This window comes from Equus asinus, chromosome 6 (genome assembly GCF_041296235.1).
Source record: "Equus asinus isolate D_3611 breed Donkey chromosome 6, EquAss-T2T_v2, whole genome shotgun sequence".
In the NCBI taxonomy this organism is placed as follows: Eukaryota; Metazoa; Chordata; class Mammalia; order Perissodactyla; family Equidae; genus Equus; species Equus asinus.
The window spans coordinates 101027453-101051738 of record NC_091795.1 but is presented as its reverse complement, the minus strand read 5'-3'; the positions used below and the strand labels follow the sequence as shown (position 1 = coordinate 101051738).

The following is a 24286-nucleotide window of genomic DNA, read 5'->3' as shown; positions in this document are numbered from 1 at the left end:
TCCTAAATCATCTTACTCAGAGTTCTTTTGACTCAATGAGAGGTGACTGAGCACCTCATAGGAACCAGGAAATACGCTCAGCTCTGGAATATAGAAAGAAACAAGGCATAGATTTTGCACTGAAGGAAGCACCTTGCAGTCTCGTCTCTTCATCGTCCTTTCTGTGTTTTCTGTTTGTTCAACTTGTGACTCTTTGAGGACAAGGGCCATCTCTAATTCATTTTTATACCTCCAGAAACTAGAAGAGTTCCTGGAACAAAATAAGTACTCAACAGTGTTGAGAAAATGAGAAACTAATGAAAAATGATTAACACACATTTATTCCTTGGTACCTGTGACAGAAAAGGGTAGTTGTGAACAAAGCCTTTTCTTTGAGTAGTTTTTTGTTGCATCCATAGTTTAATGATAACTTCTAAATATTTTTATTTGACTTGAAAGTAGACTTGGATTAACCATTGAAATTTGAAGTTTACTTGGAATTAGTGATTTATGTTAAATCGAGATCCTAAACAGAATTTCTTTCTATTCCATTGTAGACCACCCATGCCTGGGTCAGGAACTGTCTTGGCTACTTATTAATTACATCATCTTAGGATAGTTACTTAAGTTCTCTCATCGTCCTTTTAGTGACCTTTAAAGTGTAAAAAATAATCGCTCAGAATCACAGAGTTTGGGAGGAATTCAGTGCTTGCAGAGTGCTGGTGCACATGGCAGGGCTCAATCATTGACAGGTTTCATTACACCAAAGATGACACAGGAGGGTGTCACACACTCATTACACTGTGTCCTCTGCATCATTTATGTTGACTGTGGTCTTGGGAGATGTCCCACAATATCTAAGTTTTTATATCTTGTAGTCTCTTATCATGAACAAAGAACTCCTGAATGCCAGATATACTTACCTTTGATGGCAGATATTATGTGAAACATTCCATGACATCAGTGGCTTTCGACTAAGGAATTACTGCTAGAGAATAAAAGCCTTCAAAATGCTGAGTTTTAAGAAATTAAACACAAACTGTATCCTCATCCTCAGTGCAGATTTTGTAAAACTCTATATTTAATATTCATATATAATTGCTTATTGTTCACCAGATCAAGCTCAGAAAAAAACTCATAATAAAATCTGAATATTTTTTCAAACTGAAAAAAGGAATTTTCTAAGTTAATGGTACGTGGATATGGAAATTCACTACTATAAAGTATGAAAACCTCAATTTCTGTCTGATCAACAAACTTAGCCATGTGATCTACAGATTCAATGCAATCTCTATCAAAATCCCAAAGTCATTTTCTGCATAAATAGATAGATCCATCCTAAAATTCATATGGAATCTCAAGGGACCTCCAAATGGGCAAAACAGTCTGGAAAAAGAAGAACAAACTGGAAGTTTCATACTTCTTGATTTCAAAAATTACTACAAAGCTACGGTAATCAAAACAGTGTGGTACTGGCATAAATTTAGAGATAACAGACCAATGGAATGGAACAGAGAACCCAGAAATAAACCCACACATAGTTGGTCAAATGATTTGACAAGGGTGCCAAGACCTTTCATTGGGAAAAGGACAGTCTTTTCAACAAACGGTGTTGAGAAAACTGAATACCTACATGCAAAAGAATGAAGTTGGACCTTTAACTCACTTCATACACAAAAATTAACTAAAAATGGAACAAAGGCTTAAACATAGAGCTAAAACTGTAAAATTCTCAGAGGAATATATAAAGAAAAAGCTTCATGACATTGGATTCGGCAATTTTTTGAATATGACACCAAAAGTATAGGCAACAAAAGAGGATATACAAATGGCCAATGAGCACATGGAAAGATGTTCAACATCGTTGATCATTACGAAAATGCAAATCAAAACCACAAGGAGATACCACCTCACACCTATCAGGATAGCTATAATAAAACAAAAAGACAGAGAACAACAAGTTTTGGGGAGGATGTGGAGAAATTGGAACCCTTGTACACTCTTGGTAGGAACATAAAGTGATGCAGCCACTATGGAAAACAGTATGGTGGTTCCTTAAAAAATTGAAATTAGAATTACCATATGACCCAGCAACTCCACTTCTGGGTAAATAATAGTAGAATTGAAAGCAGGGACTCAAACGGATATTTGTACACTCATGTTCACAGTCATATTGTTCACAACAGCCAAAAGACAGAAGTAACCCAAGTGTCCATCTATGGGTAAATGGATAAACAAAATGTGGTACATAGTACAATGGAATATTATTTAGTCTTAAAAAGGACAGAAATTCTGACATACGCTATAACATTATGTTAAGTGAAATAATAAACTAAGTGAATAATAATAACATGCTGATAATACATGCTAAGTGAAATAAGAGGGGTGTAAAAGGACAAATACTGTATGATTCCACTCATAAGAGGTATCTAGAATAGTCCAGTTCAGAGACAGAAAGTGGAATGGTGGTTGCTCGAAGCTGGAGGAAGACGGGGTGGAGAGTGACTGCTTTAGTGAGCACAGAGTTTTAGTTTGGGAGATGAAAAAAGTTCTGGAGGTAGATGGTGCTGATGGTTGCACAGATCTGTAACTGTACTTAATGCCACCGAACTATACACTTAAAAATGGTTAAAATGACAAATTTTGTGTTATTTGTATTTTACCACAATTAAAAGAAATCTTACAAAGGAAACTTAGCCACAACTTGAAGTTTCGCGAGAGCATGGCCGTCAAGGTCCACAGTGGCATTGAGGGAGGTTTATCAACAGTAATTGACAGCGACCCAAAAAGACCTTGGGCTATGCAAATGAGGCCCTAATTAAAGACCTACTTAATTTCCTTAAAGACAAGATGTCCCTAAATAGAACTAGTAGTGGAAACAGAAATCTGATTTTAAAGGTGCTTTGCACAAAGGAGCTTCTGTACAACTGCCAAAGGGTGAACAGATCCATGAATACGGTTAGGAAATTATTTTTTGGGTAATGTTGTAATTGGATAACAGAAGGCTACTTGAGTCTATGCTGAGCAGTAGATTATAAATTCTGACTTTACATTGAGTTTGTTTATTAAAATTAGAGGATGTCATGCTCTTTATCAAATTAAAAAAGACCCTCCATTCACAAAACCATCTTTATCCTTTCCAAAGTAAGATATTTTAAGGTAAATATATAAAACATTTGTCTGCATGTAAAGCCTGAAGTCTGACATAGAGTCATTACCTTTATGTGGCTCCCGGGATAGCCATATGTCTGTGGAACCAACCGGAACCTTCCTTGACTGATGTTGTTGAAAATTTCAGAGATGCAAACACTTGACTGGATTCAATAACTACATTTTTTTTCCTCTTCCACCAGATGTGGTCACTCTAGAGAAGAATAAAAAGACAGAGTAATGAGGCTGACGCTCATAATGAAACAGAAATTCTACGTGAGGGATGGGATTATCAGGGAGGTTTGCACCTGGAGAGAGTCGGGTCCTAATACCCAGGCCGAGTGCACAGACACACGGAGACGTCGCAGGAGGGGCGGTCAAGACAACCCGCTAATCTCACAACCAATTAATTTCTGGTAAATAATTTCTTATAGAAAAATGCCTTTAGAAATCTAATTAAATTACTGTTTGTGAAGTAAAAATTACACAAAACTGTAAACATGTTCTTATAAAACTAAGGGTAAGAGTTATTTTTGCAATTAAGTCTAAAAAGTATTAAGGCTATGAAATCTTTAGGGGCTCATGAGAGAAGCGTGCAACGTGTGTTTGTATGTATACACAGCTGATGTCATCAGTAGGTGGTCCTTTGTGTTTCCGTTTTTGTCCTTCTCCACTCAAAGACGGTCAATAAGCTGTAGTCTTTTCCACCTACACGATTTTACAAGAGCATGCTATTTGCTAATTAAAAAATAAAACAAAATACAACTTCTTAAGCAATAATTTAAAAATTTTACTGTTATAACTATAAAGCAAGATCTAAATACAGTGTTTAAAGTGGGCATTATGCATAATCTTCTATGATTAATATTTACAGAGTGGGCACAGTTATTTTGAATATGTTCTGAGACATTACTTAATAAATTGGCTAAGAATGGTTTGGATGGTATTCAATATAATGGCTTTATGAAAATGCATGTTAATTCTCACCATGTGAAGGACATCAAATAGACAAATTTAAATAAATCTTATAAATGAAACAACATAAAGCAAAGCCGTTAACTGACTGAGAACACATGAATAGGCTCGGACGTGAATGATGAAAGATACTCCATCTGAGGTATTGCCAACACTTTGTTAAAAAATCACACTTTGGTAAAATAGTGTTAAGTTAATTTATACAACATCTGACTCTTCTCGTAATCCTAGAAATTTGCCTCTATCACCTGAAGCCTTTTATAATGTTCTACAGATTCATCACAGGTTCTGTCATCATTTTGGGGAATCCTCAAGGTCCATAGAAGGTTACAAGGAGACAGACCTAGAGATCACCGTGCTCGCCCCTGAGTGGGTAGGCTAGAGTGTCTTGGCAGCAGATATGTCTGAAAATAGTCAGGAAAAGGGCAGGTTTTTCATTAAAGTGATAAGCATCTACAAAATAGAATTTTATGGAGGAAATGACAGGTTTTATTTGGTGTGTGCTCTATTCTCCACACACATATTCACAAATCAGGGAGGTGAACATGCCCGTCTCATTTCCCACATGAACCACTGCCCTGTCTTAGCTTTTCATGGAGGCTATTCCTCCAAATACCCCTGTCTCTGTCCTCCCATCCTCTGGGGATGGGAGCCTTGGCTACTTCCCTGGTTCCCCTGAGCTCACAAGGAGCCAGGCTATGCTCACAAACACGAGAGACCCTGCCCCACTGCCGGAAGAGGTGAAGTTAGGGTCCCTGTTAGCATGCGATACGACCTCTTCTCCAGGCTGTATTTTCATCTGGGAGTCATTTATGACACATAGATTAGAAAGTCACTGGCAAATGGGTTTTAGGCTAAATGCCCTTGAAGGGTGTTTGATGCTTCTTTTTCTGTTTTCTAAAGATTGGCACCTGAGCTAACAACTGTTGCCAATCTTTTTTTTTTTCTGCTTTATCTCCCCAAGTCCCCCCTGGTCCCTAGTTGTATATCTTAGTTGCAGGTCATTTTAGTTGTGGCATGTGGGACGCTGCCTCAACGTGGCCTGACAAGTGGTGCCATGTCCGCACCCAGGATCAGAACCAGCGAAACCCTGGACTGCCACAGCGGAGAGTGCCAACTTAACCACTCAGCCATGGGGCTGGCCTCCAATGCTTCTTATTAAATGTATATATATTCTGATTTAAGACAATTGGTATGTAAAGTAGAAATTTCTTCAGAAAAGCAGAATTTAAAAAAACAGAATGAAATGAACTGAGATAAACTATTCTTTCAACAAAATACTATTTAAGAATTCACAGAACCATCTACTAATGATTGAACTCCCTTAGTGACATGATCTTAGAAGACGTCACCTTTTCCCAATTATTCAGGGACAGTACGAGGGACTATGCAGCCACGGTTCTGGCTGCTTACAGTTTTCTGTCACATATGCTGCTTGTGATAATTTATAATGGAATTCCCAGGATGAGCTCTCAAATGGACTGTTTAGCAGGTAGCTTAGTTGCAAAACACAAACAGCAATTGGCCACGTGGGAGTCCCTTGGGATATTCAGCCAGACTCCATCCTCAACTAAAGCTTTACCGGCCTCTTCCTTTCACCCACAGTCACTCAGATGAGAACATATGGGGCTTTGTTTATGGCATTTGCATTAACGAAATCATATTACAAATTTTCCTTTGTTTTAAATTGTTTGTTTTGAGATAATTGCAGATTCACATGCAGCTGGAGGAAATTATACAGGAATCCCATGTACCTTTAACCCAGTATCCTCCAATAATAGCATTTTGCAAAACTCTAGGACATTATCACAACCAGGATATTGACATCAATTTGTTGCATTGATCTTGTTCAGACTTCCCAGTTTCACTTGTTCTCATTTGTGTGCATATGTGTGTGCGTATTTGACTTTACTTGGCTTTATCACTTGGGAGGTCTACATGCCACCACTGCACCCAAGCCACAGAACATCCATCACCACAGGGTCCCTCATGTTGCCCTTTTATAACCACACTCATTCTCCTTTCTGCAACTCCTAATCTGTTTTCCATTTCTATAATTGAGTCATTTCAAGAATGTTCTGTAACACAGAGAACACATTGGTGGTTGCCAGGTGTTGTTGAATGAAATGGATGAGGGAGTCAAAAGGCACAGAATTCGAGCTACGATATAAGGCAGTCTTGGGGATGGGATGTGCAGCATGGAGACTACAGTCAACAATACTGTGTCATATATTTGAAAATTGCTCAGAGAGTAGTAAGGACAGGCCAGGAGCAAAAGGAAAAGATGACAAAAACAGGGCTGGAATCCTAAATGCTGTTTTCCAGCAACTGTCATGCAGACGTAAGGAGAACTACTACGATGGGCAGTGCAGACAGACAGAAGACAGCAGCAAAAACAGAACAGGGTCTCTTCCAGAAGATTCAGGAAGTCAAAGGGAAGTTCACACCTAGACTAGGAATGCTGGACGACCAACAGGGGAGCACACCGCCTGATCAGGAGAAAGCAGAGGAAGGTGGAGACAGTGCACTGAAGGTCTGCACAGAAGACACCAAAGGATGACAGACACCTTTGAAGAAGGTTCCTATGAGGAAGAATCCACAGTTAGAAAATGAAGTGGAAGCTGCCCCGAAAGCACAGGGGAGAGATAAGGCACCAGGGAGGATGGGATAGCAACAGAAGTGTTTCAAGCCACAGGGACAGAACCTGCCAAAACCCTACCAACAAATGTGGAAAACAAAACAATGGCCTGCAGACTAGACACACTCAATATAGATTCCAATCCCCCCAAAAGGAAATGCCAAGGAGTGCAGTATAGGGCCATTGCTCTATTTTCCAATGCTAGTAAAGTGATGCTCAAGGAGCTGCAACAAAGGCTTCTGCCTCATACGGAATGAGAAATGCCTGATGTCCAAGCTGGATTTCGAAAAGGGAGAGGCACATGGGATCTAATTGTGATTACTCACTGGCTACCGGAGTGCTTCCAACAATTTCAGAAGAAGGCTAGTCTATGTTTTACAGATGACAGTCATGCCTTTGACTGTGTGGACCATGAAAAGCTATGGGCTGCTGTGAAAGAAATGGGCACCCCTCAGCACTTGACTGTCCTGATGTGTGACCTGTGCTGTGGACAAGAAGCCACATCAGGACAGAATATGGAGAGATGGAATGGTTTCCTTTAGGCCAAAGTTTCAGACGGCGTGCATTTCATCTCCCCATCTGTTTAATCTGCATGTAGAAAAACTGGTCTAGACTCAGACGAAGGAGGACTGAAAATTGGTGGAAGAAACATCTACCATCTAAGATACGCAGATGACAACATTTTACCGGCAGAAAGCAGCAATGACTGGAAAGGACTTCTGACAAAAGTGAAAGAAGAAAGTGCCAAAGCAGGACTGCACTTAATTATCAAGAAGACAAAGATCATGACTACAGAAGAACTACACAGCTTTAACGTAGACAATGAAGACATTGAAATTGTTAAAGATTTTGTTTACTGTGGTTCAGTCATCCATTTAAATGGCGACTGCAGCCAAGAAATCAGGAGAAGACTGAGACTGGGAAACAGCAATGAAAGAATTAGGAAAGATCATCAAGTGCAAGGAGGTGTCGTTAGAGACCAAGGCCAAGGTTAGCCACACCGTCGTAGTCCCCATTACTGTGTACCAGTGGGAACGCTGGAGAATGAAGAAGGCTGACGGGGGCAGGCCCAGTGGCATGGGGCTTAAGTTTGTCCAGTCGGCTTCAGCAGCCTGGGGTTGGCAGGTTAAGATCTCGGGTTCAGACCTACACACCACTCATCAAGCCACAATGTGATGGTGTCCCACATACAAAATAGAGGAAGATTGGCAACAGATGTTAGCTGAGGGATAATCTTCCTCACCTGAAAAAAAAAAAGAAGGCTGACAGGAAAAAAATGGATTCATTTGAAATGTGGCATTGGAGGAAAGCTCTACAGATACCCTGGACTGCCAAAAAGACGAACAAGTGGGTCCTGGAGCAAATTAAGCCTGAACAATTGCTGGAGGCAAAAATGATAAAACCAAGGCTGTCCTGCTGCGGGCCCATCGTGAGATGCAGGATTCCTTGGAAAAGACCATAATGCTGGGAAAAGTGGAAGCAGCAGGAAAAGAGGATCAAAATATGAGATGGATTGAGTCTATAAAGGAAGCCACAGGCGTGAGTCTGCAGGAGCTGAGCAGGGCTGTTGAAGACGGGACACTGTGGATGTCACTCATTCATAGGGTCTCCAGGAGCTGGAGCAGACTTGATGCACGTAGCAACAAAGAGAGTAAATCTTAAAAGTTCTCATCACAAGAAACGAAATTGTAAGTATGCATGGTGACAGATGTGAACTAGACTTATTCTGGTGATCATTTTGCAACGCATACAAATATCAAATCATTATGCTATATACCTGAAACTAATGCAATGCTATATGTCAACTTTACCTCAATAAAAAAATAAGAACGTTCTATAAATGGAAGCCTACAGTCTGTACCCTTTGGGGATTGGCTTTTTTCACTCAGCCTAACTCTCTGCAGATCCATCCAGGTTGTCACACGTATCAATAACTGGTTTCTTCTTGTTGCTGAGTAGGATTCCATGGTGTGGGTGTGGATGGACCACAGTTTGTAACCATTCTTCTGCTGTGGCACATCAGGGTTGTTTGCAGTCTTGGGCTATTATGAATAAAGCTGCCATAAACATTTGTTGTCACTATTTTTTATTTTAGTCATTCTGATAGGTGTGTGGTGATATCTCATTGCGGTTTTATTTGCGTTTCCCTAACTGCTAATGACGTGGAATGTCTTTTCATGTGCTCATTTGCTTCTGGACATCCTCTTTGGTGAAATGTCTGCCCATGTCCTAACTGGATTTTTTTTTAACTGTTGAATTTTAAGAGTTCATTGTATATTCTAGATAATAGTCCTTTATTGAATACATTGTTTGCAAATATTTTTACCAACTTGCTGCTTGTCTTTTCATTGTCTTAGGGTATATTATAGAGCAAAAGTTTTAATTTTGATGAAGTCCTATTTATCAATTTTTCCTTTATGGATCATATTCTCACTTGTTTATGCATTTATTTTCTGTCTTTCTCCACTGAAAAAGGACACAATTATGGCAGAGACTGTGCTATCTAACTTATTTTTGAATCCCAAAAGTCTAGAATTGTGCCTGGCAAACAGTATTTTCTCAATGAACGTATGTGAAATGAATAAATAAATGAAAACTGATTAGGTAAAAATTATTTTAAATACGTTCTTTTTCTAACACTGAAGAATAATACCAATGATAGTAAATAATAGCATATTTCTATTCTGCTTGTGATGCTCATAATCCCCCGTGGAAGAGACAGGCCCCATGTCCTTCTGCTTTTTAGATGAGCCTCAGAGATGGTCCCAGGCACACAGTCAGTGAAGCCTGAGTTTATTTTCGCCCTCGTATGTTGCTGTCCAGTACTCTCATAACATTTAAGGTGGTTAAAGATGAATAGATGGAGGTACTAATTCATATAGAAGTAACAAAAGAACAGAATTTACAACCTTCAAGTAGAATATGAATTGAAATCATAAATAAGCTTAAACACAGGCTATATAAACTCATGGGCGATCGAGTCACATCTGGTGTTTAAAGGTAGTGAGAATTCACCTGACCGTATTGACAGAGCCATCTTGCTCTCCCTTCAAGATCCGTGCTGTCACCAGTACTGGAGTGAACCCCACTGCTCTGAAAAGGCTTCCTGGTCTTTTCAGACCCATGTGTGCACAGGACCCTGGCTTCCTTCTGTGAGTCAGGGGGCCAAAAGGGGATGACATTACCTTTTGAGTAATTGCTTCGTTATCCCAGTGGCCTTTCAATAAAAGCACACTATATCTTGTCCAGTGCAATACAGAACACTCACGCCACTGGCACCCATAGAAAGCCTCCCCAATGGGCTTACGTTCTAACCAGTGTAAGTGGGTGGAACCTTCTAGCGCCACTGGCTCACGGCTCAGTGCTGGAGGCATTCGATCCCCGCTCAGGGGGGAAAGTATGTCTTGTGGACGCCACGCACGTTCTCGACCAGATGCCTCGCACCAAGGAAAAATAAACCTCAGTCTGCTGCTCATCAGGGGCGCTTAGAAGGTTGCTGACATTTCTATTTAAAAGTCCCTTTCTTGGGGCTGGCCCCGTGGCCGAGTGGTTAAGTTCGCGCGCTCCGCTGCAGGCGGCCCAGTGTTTCGTTGGTTCGAATCCTGGGCGCGGACATGGCACTGCTCATCAGACCACGCTGAGGCAGCGTCTCACATGCCACAACTAGAAGGACCCACAACGAAGAATATACAACTATGTACTGGGGGGCTTTGGGGAGAAAAAGGAAAAAATAAAATCTTTAAAAAATAAAAATAAAAAAAAATAAAAAAAAAAATAAAAGTCCCTTTCTTGAAATTCTTAATAATGTCTTTCTTCTTAGGCTCTTCACCCTTCAGGATCATTTTGGTTAAAAAAAAAAAAAAGAAAAGAAAAAGGAAAACAGCCAATGCACAGAAAATAACGTTGTTCTTTAGGTGACTGTTTAGAAGCTGATGATTCTCACTGAAAATACAGTGAATTTTTCACAACTTTCCAGGAAGTTTTGGAGGCTGCAGTCTATCTCGGGTGGGGTTTCTCTTGATCCTCTCACAGAATCCCCCACGAGCTGCATTGTAGAATTCCCTTGAGCACCGTGACTGCGCTGCCGCCCTTACGGGAGGTCCAGAGTCTTCTGGAACCATGTAGACATGGTGCGTGTGCCGAGCAGAGCTGCTAAACTGAATGACTAAGCCAGAGACAAACAAACTAACAAGCTAGCCTCTGCCCATCATCTCGGGCCACCAGCCGGTGCTCAGACACGTGGACGGCGGCGAGGACACACGTCGTTGTGGTGGTAACTCCTGGGCTAGTCTTCAGTTTGGGGTTCTTGGGTCCCCTTTCTCAGGAATCCAAATCATTTCTTCATTTTAACACAGTATATGGTAAAGCAGTGATTTTAAGTAAAAACTAGATCAGTGCATTATTAATGGTTGTAAAATAAAATTCATTTTAACTTTATCTTTATTAATGTTCATGATGTAAGAAAAGACCAATTTTGACTTTCCCCATTTAACAAGGGTGTGTCCTATTTAATTTTCTTTAGGTTAGTTATGTAATGAATAAAAAGCATTATTTTTCCCCAAATTTGAGAATGAGTGATTACTTCATAATTGGTTTTTAGACTGATTGTATATTAAGGATAAATTGAAATTTAGCTATGTATCTTTCATGGGAAACAGATATAAGTGACCTCCTGTTTGAAATTTTTGCATTTTGGGCTAAAGAAAACCAGACTTGTTTTCTCCCTCTCTCCCTTCCTCTTTTCTTCTGTTCTTTTAAAGATTTGTTTCCAAATGATGAGGTAGGAAAGAATATTCCAGGCTGATATTTGTAAGTACTTTTCCATATATAATATGTTATAACTGGGGCTATCTTTATTCTCATTATGTTAAAAAGCTACTTCTGTGTAACTTTCACTCTATATTGTGTTTTCTTTTTAATATTTAAAAAAATCAGAGAAATACTGATGTGAATACAAGAAATCTGATCATATGAATGTAACTTACAAAGCTAGTATAGACAATTTTGAGGCAAATTTTCTCCTCGCTAATCTGTGTTTTATTATCAGTGCTCCTTGTGCTTTGTGTTTTAAGTAATGGCCCATTCCGAACATCCGGTATATGGCTCTGCGTCAGATTAATCTCAGCACTGCAGACTGGCCACGCGAGCCCCGTGGCTGAAGAAAGAATACCTGCCGGCAGGGTCTGGGCACACTCGGCCTCCAGTAACAGCCAGAACCACCAGCAAACCGGAATCCCCTTTGGAGCCCCTCAAAATAGTTCTGTTGGTAACAAATACATATATTCTACTGGTTTTAAATATAGACTTTGACACAGTGGTGTTTAGCGCCTTTGTTAACTTGGACTCCCTGCAACAACCTTGAAAACCCCTGGGAACTCATCAACAACTGCGGGAACAGGCTGCCATCAAGGAGTGTTGGTCAGTCACCAAACGTGCTGGTGGACGGAGGGAAGGAGGAAGAGGGCAGCTGAAGAAGGCTCTGATTCTAGAGAGAAAACATGCAACTGCCGTCTTCTATTTCTCCCTCTGCTTGCTAACCCAGAGGACCCGAGATGCCCGGGCTGCAGGAAGCACTTCTCCATGAGTTCCAGAACCTGAGAGCATTCAGTAGCTGACTCCAGACCTTTTGTGGTCTGGCAGGCTGCAATTATAAGCCATCATGATGACCAATAGAAAGCACAGATTTTTAAAAATTTAATATGTGTTCTCATCAAAGTTATACGTATACATAGCTTAAGAGTCAGACAGTTCTATATGGCTTGTAATGAAAAACAGCATTCCCCAAATACCACCCCATTCTATTTTCAGCTCCCCAGACAAAGATTCTCAACTCTTTTAGCTGTTTCTTCCGGTAATTGCCTCCATGTCCCTATACAAAGGAATGTATCTCTGCCAGGGCACCATGTCCCACCAAGAAGCATTTCTCTGCTGCCTTCCCACTAGGCAGAAGAGGGTATGCTTTCTAACCCACTCACCTTGCTATCTGCCGCACACACTTTCTGCCCCCACTGTAGGTCTATGGGGCATTCCATTAGATGATCAGTTACTATTTGGTTGTTGTCACTGTGAACACACTGTTGGCAGATGGACTCTATGTTCCCCCATGCCCTTATCCACATATGAAGTCTCAGAGAGCCCTTGTGTCTGCTGCTCTGGCCTGGTTCATGCTGGGTCTCCTGAAGAGCTTGAGACGACCCCCTTCGCCACCACCCCAGGGCATCTGGTCATCTGTCTCCTGTTTACTCCATCTCGTGTTTTGTTTGGGTGGCACAAATTATGCTCAGAGATGGAGACTGTCTTTGCCAATAATTTATTTAACACAGGTTCAGTGTGGGAATTAAAATTTATAATAATATTTCACAAGCCAATAGCGTACAGGCTAATGTCTCTTAATAAACCAATAAAGAAATAACATACTCTAAACCAATGATAGATTAATCACACTTTGTTCCAGGCTAAGGGGAGAGGAAAGAAATAAAGTCCAAACTTAGTTTGAGGTGTACCTTTATACCAGTTGGTGCTCAGGAGGGATGGCTTAGCCAAGCGGGAGCTGACACCCCTCTGCCAGGGGAAGTGAAAACCCCCTGTTGCTAGAGCACGTTGCTAGGGAACAGCAGTGCAGGTGTTGGCAGGCAAGATGCTCTCCTTCATGGGCCGTGGCAAGGATTCACCACTGTGGGTTCAGAGATGCCTTACTGTGCAGGAGCTGATGCCCACGGTCTTCAGAGAGCTCGTTAGATCAGCAAAGAGTCACCTGCCCAGTCTGAACACTGCCCATAAGTCCTCACAAACGCTGGGTATTTAAAGCTTAAATGTCTCCCAGCTATAGTTGCTTCTCTAAATGTTCTTATCGATAAGCCCCTAAAAGTGCTTGTCGTCAGCTGAGCTATTGAACGATGATTGATGACAACAGGTGTCGATGGCAACATCCTGATGCAGCTCCCTCAGCATAACAACTTCACTCTTAGATAAGACAACGTCATTTCAGTCATAAACCAGTGGATCTGAAATTATATCAAACCAATGCACAACACGTATCTTCCTCTTTCTTGGATGGAGGCATCATCCTATAGCTTCCTAAGGGAAGGTTCTTGGGAGGTGTTTACTATTTCCATAATATTTGTTCGAGTAAAAAATCCAGGTCAGAATAATTCTCCCTCAGACGGTTGACGGTTTTACTCCATCCTCTTCTTGAGGACTCTTTGCATGAATCCCTTCCCCAAGTCTACCTTCCTCAGCTCTGCCAAGTCATTTCTTACTTGTCTCTGTTTTTCAGTCTTCAAAGCGGTGTTGCCAGTGTCTCCTCTCTGTTCTTTGTCTTTTGGGTTCTTTTGGCTTGAGGAAGATTGTCCCTGAGCTAACGTCTGTGCCAGTCTTCCTCTATTTTGTATGTGGGAGGCTGCCACAGCATGGCTTGATGAGTGGTGCATAGGTCCTCACCTGGGATCTGAACTGGCGAACCCCCAGCTGCCAAAGGGGAGTGTGTAAACTTAACCACCATGCTACCGGGCTGGCTCCCTTTGCGTGTGTGTGTGTGTGTGTGTGTGTTTAAAAATAAGCATTACCCTTCTGTCATTTGAGTGGGATTTCAGGAGAAAGCAGAAGTAATGTGCTTCAATCTATTATCTTTAACTGAATACCCAAAGATTTAACATCTATTAATCTCCTTTACACAAGAACTACATTCTGAGAGGAAGACAGAGACTGTACCGGAGGTTTTTCACTCTTCCCTCCTAAAAATAGTCATCTAGAACCCCCATCTTTATTTTGACTTGACTCTAAATGAGATTTGTGTATTAAATACTAGCATTTATGCCTGAAACCAATTAGCAAAATGAATCTTCTCATTTTGACTTCAATTGCCTGTTTCCTGGATGATTATTCTCGATCAATTTCCACTCTAGTGCTCCTTTTTTCATCACATGCCAGCTTTTTCTAGTTCTGCTTTTCTTCTCTTTTAATATCCTCTTCCCACACCTTTTAGGTCTAAGGTTCCCGAGTTTTTAATATAAATTCTGCCTATTTGGTGTTAGATTCTCTTCTTTCTCTTCTATTCCCTCCTGTTGGAGGTAATATTATTGTGACATGATTAAACACTAGGCTTCCTAAAGGATAGAGACTGTGGCTTATTTATATTTGGATTCTTCGAACGCAATGCAACAAAAAATAGTTTGGCAAAAATGAAGCAGTTGCAAAATGAATAGCTGGTAAATAAAGTGAAAGCATTGAGCTTATTCTCATCGTCCCTCTTGGCCTTCTTTCTTCTGCATTCTTTCTTTTGAGGAAGATTAGCCCTGAGCTAACATCTGCTGCCAATCCTCCTCTTTTTGCTGAGGAAGCCTGGCCCTGAGCTAACATCCGTGCCCATCTTCCTCTACTTTATATGTGGGACGCCTACCACAGCATGGCTTTGCCAAGCGGTGCCATGTCCACACCCAGGATCTGAACTGGCAAACTCTGGTCGCCAAAGCGGAACGTGCGTACTTAACGACTGTGCCACAGGGCCAGACCCCTGCATTCCTTTTTTTGTACCTTAGAAGTTAGTCCCCAATACCATTCATGTCTTTACCTGATTATGTTATAATTGCTTATCTGATTCCTGAGCCCAAACTCCTAACCACAGTTCTGTATTCCCTACTGTCTGCAGTGTTTTAGCGTGTACTGGAAGTAATCACTGTGTGTGAGAGATGGCACTCCATGTTGGGAGTCCAAGAAAGCCACAGGCTTAGCCACAATCACTTCATTGTCTTGGCCTTGCTGATATTTAATTTTGAGGTCGAAGGTGGGCTTGTTGCCTTTGTGTGTGGCCATCACATGGAGCATTCCCCCAAGAGCTGGATGGAAAAGCACATCCGTGTGAAGTGACAGATTCCCAGTTCTGCATTTCTGGGAGCCCATTAAAGACAGGCAAAGGTTTGGACAAGACTCTGAAGCTTGGGTTTAGGAGTCAGATGGACCAGGATTGCACTCTGCTAGTGCTACAACCTGGGCAGGTGACAGAGCCCCTTGGAGCCCAGTCTCCTGATCTCCTGGAGTTGGGTGATGGTCAATGAGAGCAGATGGTGTGCCCCTGGCACAGTGTCTGCCCTGAGTAGGCACTTATCATTGACCTACGTGAATTTTGAACAGGAATTTGGGATAGAAGGATGGCACGGACATGTAGAGTGACATCTAAGAAATGAAATTTTTCCATGAAATTTGAATTTGAGTTTACGAGGAAGAGAAAGCATTTCAATTTTAGCATAGCTACCAGGAAACAGGGGTCTTCTCAGGCACCTCGCTTAAATTAACTCTCTAGGCCATAGTTTCCTCATTTGTAAATTGAGGGATTTGTACAAGGCCCAATGTGTTTTACAACTTACTGATGAAAATTAAGGGCTCTTTGGGGAGTTGTCTCAGGGAGTGGTGAATAGATGAGGCCACAGTGGAGGCCAAGTTCAGGTGCTCCCGTCCCGCATCCCTGCTCCTCCTGCTCCCGTCTGTTTCCAGTACCAGGACTTGGTAAATCCCTCTTGACAGAGCTCCCTTATAAAGTAAAGGTGGAGGGAGGAGAGTGCGAGCAGCGCGTCTTTAGATCCCTTCATGAATGACGAGAAAAAGAGAGCTAGCAGCAGACAAGAGGGAGCGAATGATCTGTTAGCTTCCAGCTTGAATTCCTTCCTTGGCCACATCACGCTTTAGGAATATAAGGCTGGTTATTTTTCTGTTTTTGGTGATTTGCAAAACCTGTTTGTCTTCACTCAGCCACCTCGTACCCTCTGGTTTAGATTTAGTTTATATTTTAGGACACAGACTCCACACGTGTATTTATTACCATAACAATAATCTTCCTTACATCAACTCCCATTGAGTTTTATTTCATTTTTTGATAAACACCTCCGTATATGCATTGATCGCATAATCATAGTTACGGAGGTTCCCAATTTCTGGACCATTGGTTTTAGTTGTGACTGTCTCTGAGTAAACTCAACTTTCAGCTTTCTCAGTTAGAACACTTGAAATACTTTTATGCATTTTAATAATAAACATTATTATTATAAGAAAGAACAATGGGGATGTCCAGGAGATCATCATTATCACATCCTTGGGGGTCACAAAAACTGTCCGTGTTCAGAGTAGAGCCTTTAACATATCATTAGGGCAGTTTTTCAACACAATAATCTATGAAATCCTGAATAATAGATGCAAACTTCAGTTTTCGATAACTCTAAAACTCCTCAGGTGAAACCATTGACAAAATTACGGAGCACACAAAATACCTAATAGGATCATGTACACAGAGATACAGATACTTCCTTTGTAGTAAAATAAATATGTTTCATAAAAGCTTGTTGAAAAGTAATTTTTTTCAACTGAGTAACTTTCCCCCATTCTTTTTCATTATAAAATATGAGATGGTTCTAGGTTAAAATATTTGGCTGTTGGATGGTAATAAAATAAAAATTAACAAAAAATGTTCTCTTCTAAGACCTCATCGAATGACAGTAATAGCTATAATACTCAAATAAGAAGATTAAGAAAAAATTATTAATTATGATACTCAAAGCTCAGGGCTACATGCAAAGTCACAAATATATTCAAATTTAAAATGTATAGCACTATAAACCCTTAACAGTGATGTCACCTCCCTCACCATGCTGGGTGCATCACTCCTTTCCAAGAGGCAGCTCTTCCTAAAGCAGCTGCCATTTCATCAAATTCATCACCTGCCTCACACTGTCGTGACATCTTAAACAAGCCATCCAGGGTGGCCACTTGAATACCTTTCCCCACTTAGAATTTACGGGGCTCAATAACCTTGCACGGTCTCTTGTACTGTTGCAAATGAGAGAAAAAGTCCACCCTTGGCTTATCAGTGAGCGTCTTGATTTCTTGAAATGTGCTTACACTCCATGACAGCAGAGCGTCCCTCTGTTGCATTCTGTTCCAGTATGGTCATGCATGTATGCATCTAATCAGAGCGGGTGATGCTGGTTTTTAATAAACTTATAAAAGTGCTCCTTCTTTTGGACCTTAATTATTTGGTCTAATTGTAAATCGTCTACAAAATTTACCAGTTTAAATTCTACTCATTTAATTAAGCCCAGCTCAATTGCCACTTTCTCCATAAGGTCTTTTTTCAATTCCCCAAAAAGTAATCTATAGTCCTTATATACCAAAACACTTTTTAAACTTTTAATGTAAACCAAAATTATATCTGGTACTAGGGTCAGATGCACATCCTATTTCTCTTATTAAACTGAGTATTTGTGGCTAAAATTAGCATAGAATAATAAGGATGAGAAAGATAACGGAAAGGTCATGTAGCACTTACTCTGCCCCAGGTACATTCCAAGTGCTTTATAAATATCGTTTCATATAAGCTCACAACCCCAGAGGCAGGGGCTTTTGGAATCTCCATCTTACAGGACAGACTGAGAAAGCTCTGCTACTGACCAGCTGTGTGGTCAGACACTTTACTTGACCTCTCTAAACCTTAGTTTCTTTGTTAAAATGGTATTGCACACAGTCTCTACCTTTACTGTGAATTAAAATAAAATATTTTGATTCAGTTCTCATTCTTACCAAAATGCTGAACTAGAAAGACCTGACTCCACAACAAGACCAATTCCAAGAGGAACCACAGGGGGCAACATCAAGAAAGGAAGAGAATTGGGTGGGGATGTGGGGGTGGTTTGCTCTGGGGCAGGAGCAGCCGTCACAACTGTGGAAGTGGAAGTAGAAAACGAAGTGCTGGAGTTCCGCTCTGGCTTCCCCCACTAGCATCCTCAGAAGAATTGACAGACACATAACTAGAGTTTAGTAAGGTGGCTGCAGACGCACTGCATCACTTATGGGAGTATCATTCAGAAAAGCATTTACATTACTATGAGAAAATATAAAGTAGATAATAAATATAACAAAAGATTTACAATACCTTTACAGGGAAAATTACAAAACTTTATTAAGAGATGTTAAAGAAGATCTAAACTAGTGGAGAGATAAACCACATCATGATTAGGAAGAATTAATATTGTAATGATGTCAATTCTCCCCAAAATTAATGGATAATGCAATTTCAATCAAAACAAAGTGGGTTTTTTAAGAAAACTGATAGTTATACGAAATGGTAATGGGTCAAAAATATCTAAGACACTTCAGAAGAAGGAAATCAGGGCAGAGAAGATTGCTAACCAGACTTCAGGACTTACTCTGAAGCCGTAGTAATGAACCCTGTGTGGTATTGACACAGAATAGCAAATTAACCTATACAATAGGAAAGAGAACCTGCAAACAGGCAATGCATTGTGCGTGATGGAACTTCAGAATAGAGAAAGTATTCTAAAGAGGAAAAAGCAGACACCCTCCAATAAATGGAACTGGGGAAATGGTTATCTAATGGCAAAATATGAAACTCCATTCTTACATCTTATACAAAGTAAACTCAAGATGGATTAAGGAGTTAAATATTAAAGAACAAAACCCTAAGACTCTTCCTAGGATACATAGATGAATATTTTCTTAGATCTTGCAGTAAGAAAAAACTTAAAAAGACACCAAAAGCATTGACCATAAAAGAAAAGATGGATGAATTTGACAATATTAAATTAAGAACTTGCTTATCAAAAGACACCTTAAAGAAAGTGTAAAGTCAAATTATAAACTGGGAGAAGATAGGTTCTTGATTTGCATAAAGAATATATAAAGAGCTAAAAATAAATAAGAAAAGCATATTCAATCCAATAAGAGTTTGGGCAGAAAACATTAAGAAGGATTTCATCAAAGAGGAAACATACACATCATAAATATATGAAGAGATCGTTAGCAATTATTCATCAAAGAAATGCAAAGTAAGCCTACAATGAGACACCATTCTCCTACCACTTGACGGCAAGTTTTTATAAGCCTGACGATGCCAGGTGTTGAGAGAGAACAATTGCCAACTTTCTAGACGTCTAACTTTACATCAAGAAAAGAGTACCGGAAGATGCTAAACCTTGAGAGGACTTAGGAAGCACCTGGTCCAGTGAATGTTACACTGTGATCACTGAGGTCCCAGTGGTATGGTGGGGAGATTTTCAAAGCCACCATAGAGAGGACTGGGAGGTGAGGTGGGCTCCTATGAGGACTCCTATGCCCAACCCAAAGAACGCCACTTCTGTCTGTCGTGTACAGAGCTTCCCAAATTAGGCAGAGAATTCCATGGCTAAAATGTCTGAAAGCTCATCTATGAAAGTGTACTCATTGCACAGAGGAGCAAATCAAAGACTTCGGAACTGAAACAAAGTTACACAGCAAGTTAACCACGGATGGAAGGGAACCTGGCTATGCACTCTCTTGACGCCCTCACCACTGCACAATCCAGTTCACTCCTTGGCTTCCAGGGAAGAGTTCACAGAAAGGAAACATGTTATCCTTGCATATCTTTCCTGCATATTTTCATATTGGCTGAAATTCTGAAGTGTCAGCATTTGTGCTTTCAGTAAATATAGATTTAATGTATTACTCACTTTATAAATAAACATATTCCTGACCAATTTACCTTAAGGTAAATATCTGAAAGATAATTATATTCCCTACCACTCATAAAGACACAAAATCGGACAAAAGTAATCTGAAGATGAAAAGCATATTTTCATCTTCAAAGTCACTTGGTTAAAATGAATGTACATTTTTGGAAAAAACGTGAATGTGAACTAATAAAATACTTGACTAAACAATAATGTAGAGCAGTCAAGATTATATTCATGTTTGACACACTACAAAAAATATGGAAATTCTTGAGTGGGATACGGTAGACTTGGAATTCTATGACCCACTTCAATCTCCAACTTCCCTGACACATTGCAACTCCAGAATGGTGGCTTTGTTATTTTTGGCTACTTGGACCTTTTCTCCCCCAACAAAATCTGCAGGCTCCGTAGAAGATGACCTGCATTGAGAGTGGACAACAAGAGGAGAATGTGTGAATAAAAACAATGGGAAACTGGACAAAGAATTTCTTTTATCAAGAAAAATGCCTAAGCCAGAGCATGTTTATAATCTGAGACACATTTTAGGTAGTGATTTCAAATCAATTCTCTGGCCTAGAAACCCTAGAAAAGGGTATGTCTATAAGGTTGCTGGACAAAGCCAGAGCTCTGAGCATTTCACTTCCCAAACAGTGTAGTTGGTAAGAAAAACCTCAGTCAATAAATATATAGGCATAAAACAATATCTGTAGATAGTGGGTGCTTAAGTTTTCTAGGGTTCTGCAGAATTAGTCAACTTAAACGAACAGAGGAAAAAACACCAACGTATTCTGAGGAACCCCCTCTTCTGGGAACCCCCTGACATGTGTTCAAACTTAAATTTCAGCCAATGTTGAAAATTGGGTGGATGATTTTTGGGAAACAATTTCTGACTTTGACACTAGCTCGGAAATCTCTTGCTTTCTTGTCTTCTTTCCTAGTGTTATTTTCGTGTGGGAAGAAGATGCTCCTAAAATGTTACTAAATTGGTCAAAATATCACATCTTGGAGATTGTGATTTGCTTTTTATGGTTCAACACTAAAACTGGTTTTTGTTTTGGAGGCAGATCCTCGTGTTCTTGCCTATTTTGATGTGTGTATGTGTGTGTGAGAGAGAGAGAGACAGACAGAGACAGAGAGAACGAGAGAAAATAACAGTCGCTTAACTATCACCACCTCTACTTGGTGCTTAGGAGGGAAAGATTCCCCTCTATGAACGTAAAACCCATCTTATCCTTACTTGCTACTGCTCCATCTCTACTATCTTTCAAGAGAAGCAGAGAAAAGCTAATTCGAGCAAGAGATTGGCCTTAACAGGAAATTTGTCATTCTTATCTACTACTCCCAGAAGGGAAGTTCATATTCCCCTTCAAGGTAATCCATCTATCTTTCTATTTCTCCATCAGTGTGTCCATTCTCCCCTCCCTCCATCCACTTACTCATCTATCTATCCACCCATTCCATCCATCCATCTAGCCACTCCTGCACCCACCCACCCACGTCTCTGTCTAACCATTTCCCGTTTTGGGCTTCCCTTCACGTGCAGAGGCGCTGTGCCTAGCAGGAATACTGAGAACTGACTAGTGCAGTCCTGCTCCTCGCTTAGCTCACTGTCTTATTGGGGATTAACTGCCTGAAGGTCTGAAAGGACACTGAAGAAATTCTAAAGTAAATCAGGCTAGATGTTGAAAAATCTTACTTTTCTGGAAATCTCTTTTTGGGATTTGCTGTTGGTCCAATTCATTTTACACTGGAAAGTAAGGTAAAGAACTGTGACCTGTATTTGTGCTGGACACTTATTCACATCTATTATATCAACTATGCCATGCACTGCACAAATTCTGAAATATCTCTCTCAAATCTAAAATATTAAGACAGCCATACATGAGTTATAATAAGTCATTAGTTTGAAAGTAAGAAATCAATGATATAAATATTCATTTTAAGAAAAAGACAAAAGCAACATGAATGGAATAAGCACTAGCTATGTTGGTTCATCTACCTGATTATTTTTTTGGTGTCCTTGGAAAAGTCATTTAACACCTATTTGAATATCCATGTGAGGTAAGTGTCTATAATTATACTTTATCTGCATTCTCAATGAATTATTTTGAAGACCAAAGAGACAAAAAGTGATGAAAACACTTTAGAAAGTATGAAATGATACTAACACAATGTAAGAATGATTAATACTAATAGCGATGTTAATAATAACATGAGCGGGAAAAGAAGATATGGACTAAACTTTAAAAAAAATAAAAAAGAATGGTACTTTAAAAGGCAATGCACAGATAAATCCTGATTCTCCAGTGGCTTTCTGATTTATTCCAAGGAAATATAAATGTTAATATGTAGTAAGACCCCACAAATCCTGACTAATTGGGGAAAAGCCAATTTGAATTTATGAAAGGTTTTAAAAGAAACGCAGCTCTTTTTCTTTAAAATGCATATAGTAACAGGAGCTACTGCTTAATAAAACTGCTGTGTAGATCTCCGTTAATAATTAGATTAGGATAATATTGAATCATCTTTGATTCACTAATTCAGTCAAATATCCACCAGATATTGGAGTGTTCTATTACAGGACAAGCACGGGGATAAACACGGACAAAGGAGTTGGCCCTGTCCTCAGTAAGTATACCGTCCAGTAGGTGATGCTGACAACTAAATGGGTCATTGCCATACAATATGACAAATATTGTGACAATATGGGGAGGCACAGGTGCCATGGACTCACATTGGAGGGACAGATCTCTCAGTTTTGGGGGTGAGAGAAGACTGCCCGTAAAAAGCAGCACCTGCACTGAGACTAAGGGGTAAGTTGGAATAAGACAAAAAAGGGGGAGAGGAAGGCATTTGAATTCTGTCCTAATGACAGTCAGCTCCTGTAAGATTTCCAAGTATGGAACCCTGCATAACAGAATTTGCATTGTTTGAAATTCTCTTTGACTGGAATGTGAAGACTTCCGAGGGACAGGTAAGTCTAGAGGACGGCAGACGAACTAGAAGGGCCCTGCAGCAACCCTGGCACAAGGTAGCAGCGACCTCCCTCTGGGCGTAGGCAGTGAGGACAGAGTTACAAGGTTCAGAAACGCCCAAAGTTGCAGTTTAGGAGAAGATGATTTCCGTTTTGTACTGTTTGATTTTGAGATCAATCTAGAACTCCCAGGTCGAGACTTGTGCCAGAAGATGGATATATAGGATTGCAAATGTAGACTTTAACATCTGAGTTCCTTACCGTAGCATCAGTTGCCATGTTCCTTCAAAAAAGTTTTCATCAAGCTTCCCTTGGAAGGTTAGCACGATTATCCAAATGACACAATTGTTGAAATCTGCCCTCTGCGGGCTCCTAGGACAGCACTTGGTGATTTCTTCTTTTATGTGTCTTTGGTGGGCTCCGTTTCTTCTACCTGCCCCTTAAAAATTGTTCTTTTCTGAAGTTTTGTTGCCTTTGTTAACTTTTCTTCTCATTCTTCCTTGGCAATAGCATCGCTCCTCAGGGTTTTGCCTACCACCTCTGTGCTGTCAGTTCTCAAGTGTGTCCTGAGCATCTCAATGAATTTCATATTGTGCATCCAAGTACCAAAAATTATCTACTGGGATGTCTCCCAGATTCCTCAAATTCAAAAGGTTCAGACCTGAGCTAATCATTTTCCTATTATCCTTTCCACTGAGGGTCCTCTTCCTGTCCTTAGTTTTGCAAAAGACAAATCCATGAAACACTATAGAAGGATCTTTCTTCACCTTCACTCTCTTGCTCTACTCAATATCTCTCCAAATCACTCATCATCTCCATTCCCATCACTCCTGCCTGGATCCAGGTTCTCATTTTCTCTCAACTAGATCAGCAAAGGCCACCTAATTGCTCACCCTGCCTTCTGTATTACCCTTCTTAATGTTCTTTTCCAAAAAGCCATCAGAATTATAGTCAAATTTTCCTCTTTTAAATTTCTTCAATGGGTTCCCACTGACTACAAAAAGCAATCCATCAATCCATGTTCCTTGGCTCATCATCCAAACTTCTCCACATGTGACCCTAAGCCACTTCTCCAGC

General features: G+C 40.3%; 1 protein-coding gene across 25 annotated transcripts in view; it reads right to left on the bottom strand.

Annotated features, from left to right (window-relative positions):
* MYT1L (myelin transcription factor 1 like) overlaps nt 1-24286 on the bottom strand; it is a 451359-nt gene that overhangs the window by 215404 nt on the left and 211669 nt on the right. For all 25 annotated transcript variants that reach the window (XM_070512674.1, XM_070512676.1, XM_070512678.1 and 22 more), the window contains one exon: nt 3198-3343. The gene's annotated coding sequence lies outside the window, so the exon portion shown is untranslated. The remainder of the gene's footprint in view (nt 1-3197; nt 3344-24286) is intronic.